General features: G+C 28.2%; 1 pseudogene; it reads left to right on the top strand.

Moving 5' to 3' along the window:
* Nucleotides 1–4,649, top strand: part of LOC107876528 — a 42,870-nt pseudogene extending 38,221 nt beyond the window's left edge.
* The last annotated feature ends 1,536 nt before the right edge of the window (nt 4,650–6,185 follow it).

Consider the following 6,185-nt stretch of genomic DNA (forward strand, 5'->3'; position numbering starts at 1 on the left):
AAGCTACACAGACTGATATAATAGAAGAAGATACCCTAGAAAAAATATTCAACACCCTAACTACGCTTTCAATGAAAGTGGACAGTATGGGTAATGAAATAGAAAAGCTAAAGACTAATGAATTTAAACTGAAGTCTATAGCTACAAATTAGCTAACTCAGCAGTGTGCAGAGCTATGTCGATCGGAAGACATTAAAGTTCCAGAGCTAGAAGGAGACGATGGGACACTCCATAAAACCCATAACGCTTATCAATCTACTTCTGCAGGTACAAGCAAAGGAGTTAGGAAAAACACAAATATGAACCTAAACGAGCTATTTGATAAACCATATATACCAAATACATCAAAATATCCCATGTTTATACCCCCACAAATTACCACATACCGAGATAGTTTAAACCAAGACAAAAAGACTTACAACTACACAACCCGGACATATATGGAAAATATCTACAATGTACAAACCTTTTTAAATACTAACCCCAAAGCTATAAACATCCAAGAACCAGATACAAACTATATATTCTTAAGTAATTTGTCAAGTCAAAGAAATCGGTAAAAAGAAATTGAGAGAGTACCATTTTCTCTCTCTTTTTTCATTTTGCTTGACCATTTTAATAAAAATAAATTTTTCTTCGTAGTTGGTAAGACCCACATTGATGACTAAAGAATAGAAAATTATGGAGATGCACTCTATGACCCATTAATAGAATTTAAAGGAAACCCAAGATTTGCTAGCATACTTTTCAGAATCTCCCACTTAATGGACTTATAAACCTTTCTGAGATCTACTTTCATAAAACACTTGAAGATAGTCCTATTCTTGAATAGCTAAATAATATATTATTAATAACACTCCTACCTTCTATAAACCAGATTCTAAAGAACTGATTATAGTATTAATCACACTTTTGATTCTATTTGTGAGGATTTTAGTGATGAGTTTATTAAAGGCAGTATAACAGGCAATTAGTCTATACTCCTTGACATAAGTAGGGCTTCGACTTTTGAAACCAATGTAATTTTTGTACAACTAAAGGTTTTGAGCAGCTTAACTAAGGTGAAGAATTCAGTCACAATATTTCTCACATTATCTTTAATCATCTCTTATTGTTGAGTGAAGAATTCCACCGGAAGGCTATTAACCCCATGGACATATCTGCTGGCATATCCCTTATTATTTTCTTTCAATATTACTCTTATAATAAAGTAACTACACAATATATTAGTTATCAATCATATACTTTTAAATCATAATTATCAAGATAAATAAAAAAACTCCTATTAAATAGCTTCTTATTAATAGGAGTGTCAAATCAACAAACATAAAATAAAATGAAACGAATAGAGTGCATTTTTATTTTTTTTTTACATTTTAGTAACAGTTTTGCAACTTTGAAGTTATAGTTCATTTTCAATTAGAGCATTAATTAAATTTTAATAATACTTATTCTCCTTTTGGATGTGTTTGGTACAAACTTATTTTTATTAATGAAAAATATTATTTTAAAAATATTTTCAAAAGAAATTAGTGTATCTCTTATTTATTTTTTTAAATCAGGTATGTACGTAAAATATTATTTAAAAATTATTATATATAATTGAGATAAGTACTACGAGAGGTGTGGTATGGGGTGGTATGGATGAGAGCTACTGGTGGGATGAAGACAAGATGTATTGAAGAGCAAAAGGTTCAATGAATGTGATATATAGAATATAATTTTCCTACTTTCACAAAGTCATTTTTATAAGTCTAAAAAGACTTATTTTCCTAGAGAAAATATGTTTTAAAAAAATCTATCAAATATGATTTTTTTTTTAAAAAAAATATGCCGAACACATCATTTATTTGTTTTAAATTGAATTCTATGTCAATTCGTATTTGCTAATTATCCTTCATACTTCTTTTCTCATAAATAAAATCCTTTAAAGGTTATTTAAATATAATGAAAAAACTTTAGTAATCATAATGACTTACGGGACAAGCTATAATCAACATATCACTAAATTAAATTAATTATGTAATAGAAAAATGTGACTTAAGTTATATTTTTTCTAAAATTAAATTTTATATTCTTTATCATGATATTGGACCTGGGCTTTATGCAACTAGTACTATATATAAGGGGGATCTCAAATTTTGATAGTCCTCACAAGGACATTTTAGGTATTTCACTTCTTTAGTTAAGTAAATTAAGTTATCACACATGACAATTGATGGTGTCTTTTTGTTAAATATTTTTATTTTTGACCTTATTATTTTTGTTAGAGCCATTTTCACTTGTGTGCTTTTAATTGGTCTCTTCTTCCTACCTAATAGATGACCTTTTAATTAAAATTTTATTTTAATTTAACAATTAGTTTAGCTCAAATTTTATTTTTTAAAATAATTTTAATACAAAATTAAAGTTCTGAATAATCTTCAACAAGAACCTTTATAGTTCTTTTAATATTGTTCAATTGTTTAATTCTTAAAAATCATGTAATAAATAGCGTAGCTTAATAAATAATAAATAACACATTATTTTTATTATTTTTCTTAGTGAACATGAAAAGGGATAAATCAATAGTTAAAAAGTGGATGAATAGAATATTTTTTTATGGTAAACGTAAAAAATAAACACGACAAGTAAATGGACTGAATGAAATAATTTATTAATTTAATTTAGTTTTTATTTAATATTTTTTATTTAATATTCTTATAGATCACCATTAAGTTAATTTGTGTAAAGCCTCTAAATTAAGGTCGTAACTATTCCTATATAAACTTGAAATCATTAAAATATTTTATTATATAAGATGAAAAAAATTAAATTTTGTAAAAAATCTTGGCACATGAAATTATGAATGAATTTAAAACTCGAAAGTACATACCCAAAATTCACAAAAATATCAATATTTCATATATATGATCTTCATCGAATTGTAATTATTAACATATTTTAAATCATGATATTTTATAAAATATTTAATTACTTGTGGCCATTTGATATATTCTAATTCTTCGATAATATTTTCTTTCGCACAAAAAAAAATTATTATAAAAATATTCAGTTATGTAAGAACTTTAGTAATTATAAAATTGACCCAAAAAAATGACTAACATGTTCGCCATTATATTAAGTTAATTATAAAGTAAAAAAGTATGATATGAATCATATATTAAGACTTTAATTATTGTTTTTATATCTTGAGTTTGGGCCCGTAAGAAAAAAGTATGTTATGAATTATATATTAACACTTTAATTATTATTTTTATACCTTGAGTTTGGATCCGGGCTTAGTACGACCTTGTAAAATTAGTATATATATATATGTGTGTGTGTGTGTGGAGGGGGGGGGGGTGTCTGTGTGTATTATTATATTGATGTTTACTAATAATAATAGCATAATCGAAGAGCTATGTTTATTCTCTTTTCCTTTATATTTAAATTTCCCCCGTCTAAAATCTTGTCATATCACAATTTTTCAAGGGAAAATTTTTTGATTTTTGAAGTAAAATTTGAGATGGATGAATTTGTTATTCGAATGTCTATACAATGTAATTTTTCCTATACCATGATGAATATTCTTTGAAGATAAGAACTTTAAATTGATCGAATTTTTAAAAGGGTAAACTAGTGAGATTATTGACACATAAGGTTGGAATTTTGGGGCTTAATATAATATAATTTTGAGTAAATTAGGGTTGTGATACATCAATGCTATTGTCATCACCAAATGGAAAGGCAGCGAAGGATTATCCAGATAATCTTTCATTAGCAGGTGATGGATTTGATACTGTTGTCAAAGCTAAAGCAGTTGTGGACAAAAACTTTAAATGTCGTAACAAAGTATCCTGTGCTGATATTTTGGCTTCGGCCACTAGAGAAGTTGTTGCTATGGTAATTACTACTATTAAATGCTTATATATTAAAAGAAAAAATCAAATAAAGTTTACCTTATTTAAGTTGTTGAATATTGTAGACTGGAGGCCCATTTTATCCAGTAGAGTTAGGTCGTCGTGATGGGAGAATTTCTACCTTAGCCTCCATCTAGCACCAACTTCCAGACGAAGGATTCAACCTAGACCAGCTTAATGCCATGTTTGCTAGACGTGGCCTTAGCCAGACTAATATGATTGCATTATCAGGTACAGTCAAATTTAGTTATACTGATTAAAAAATATTTTCTTAACTTTACGATATCAATATGTTTATTTTTCTTAAAATATCACATATGCATTGCTAAAGTAAGTGTATGTTATAGGAGCACATACCCTTGGTTTCTTTCATTGCAACCATGTTTCTAAAAGGCTCTACAATTTTAGCCTGAAGAGCAAAATTGACCCGACCCTAAATAGACAATACGTGTTGCAGCTCAAGAAAATGTGCCCATTATGGGTCGACCCCAGAATTGCCATTAACATGGGTCCAACAACACCAAATACATTTGATAATGCATACTTCAAGAACCTTCAACAAGGAAAAGGTCTTTTTAGTCTGATCAAATTCTCTTCACCGATTCAAGATCAAGAAATACTGTCAACTTCTTTGCTTCCAATAATGGTGCCTTCAGACTTGCAAGATCCATGATAAAATTGGGACGGGTCGGAGTTTTGATTGGAAATCAGGGTGAGATCCGATTCGACTGCACTAGACCAAATTAGTAGAGAGTGCATTTTGTCTTTTTTTTTCTAGATAGAAAATATTCATTATTTTCGTTAAATTATTTTTACTAATAAAGCAATATGCATTAGCTATTTTTGTAGTAATTTTCTCTCATTTGTATTATTTTGGAATATGTAATCGATAGCTAGTCTGATGCATAAGATGTCTGTGCACCAACTCGCTCAAAAATGTAAGATTCATGAATAAAATTATCTTATTTTTTTTTACACAATTCATTTTCTCCAATATGTTGTGCACACTTTTTCTTGAATAATATGGTCTTGTATAATCATTTTGAAATAAGCTTAGCTCAGTGCAATTTGACTCGACTCACTGCAACTTTGAGTTTATATTGTGAACTCAAAGAAAAACTCAAAAATTATGACAAATAGAAAAAAGTCATTGGAATTTAAACTTACGTTGATTTGTTGTGGCTTGGAAATTATATTTATTTTTAATTAATTGGTTAAATTAGGAAACTTATTTTTCTTATTTGTTTGGGACAATCGTTGTCTTTGTAGGTATGTATAATTACTAATCGTAGGATTAATTAAGAATTAATTGAAATCTATATAAAGGGTAGTAATTGTCGATTTTTTATATTGTACAATCATTCTCATTTATAGTGGAAAACTTTATTTGCTTTTTTCATGGAGACTAGGCTTGGAGGAGCCTTATTAAATTCTTATGTTGTTTTCTTTTTTATTTATTTTTATGTGTCATTTTGTGCTAGTAATTCATGATCGTCTGCAATAATTAGTACCAGAGAATGTTAAGATGTCATGACTATCAAATTTCAAAGATTGTTGCATATATATTTCTTTTAAATATCTCTTTAGGAAGGCACTCTTGACATCCATTTTTTAAATTTTGAACTTCATTTAAGATGAAAGATTATGAGAATACATATGACTTCCATTCTAGCTATTAACATGAAGGTTTAATAATTGTCAAGTTTTTTTCCTTGTTTGTAGGCTTGCTTCCGGCCTTGTTTTGTTCATTGTGATGTTTTCTTGATTATGTTGTTTATTTAAGGATCTACCTTGTTTTAATAATAGTGGTACCCTCTGATTCGGATTTCAAATGTCACACCTTATTTTTTTCAAACTGATTGAGCTCTTTTCACTTGCAATGATCCAATCGATATTTTGAATAGTTTCTTTTAGATTTTATGGCTCAATCATATAGAGGTAGGCAAGTACAACATGTAAATTGTTTGCCTTGGATCTTGTTGTAACACTTGATTCTATAGAAGTTTTGATATTCTAAATTTAATGTGCCTCTTGTATTTTTGGTTGCTTCTACTAATAACAAATGGACTGGGTTCTTCATTAAAAACCCATTGTCCAACTTTTATCTATTTGTTGTGCATTATGTATATCTTCATCATTATTAAAGATACTAAATCTATTGGTATTGTTGTTCTGTCAATTTCTCTAGTTAAAAGTATATCTTACACTCTTCTAGAAAATCTGATTTCTTGACACCTTTATTTTGTCTATCTAAGGCTTTCTGTGTTGCTTGATTTTCATAAA

Source organism: Capsicum annuum, chromosome 7 (genome assembly GCF_002878395.1).
Source record: "Capsicum annuum cultivar UCD-10X-F1 chromosome 7, UCD10Xv1.1, whole genome shotgun sequence".
NCBI classification, from domain to species: Eukaryota; Viridiplantae; Streptophyta; class Magnoliopsida; order Solanales; family Solanaceae; genus Capsicum; species Capsicum annuum.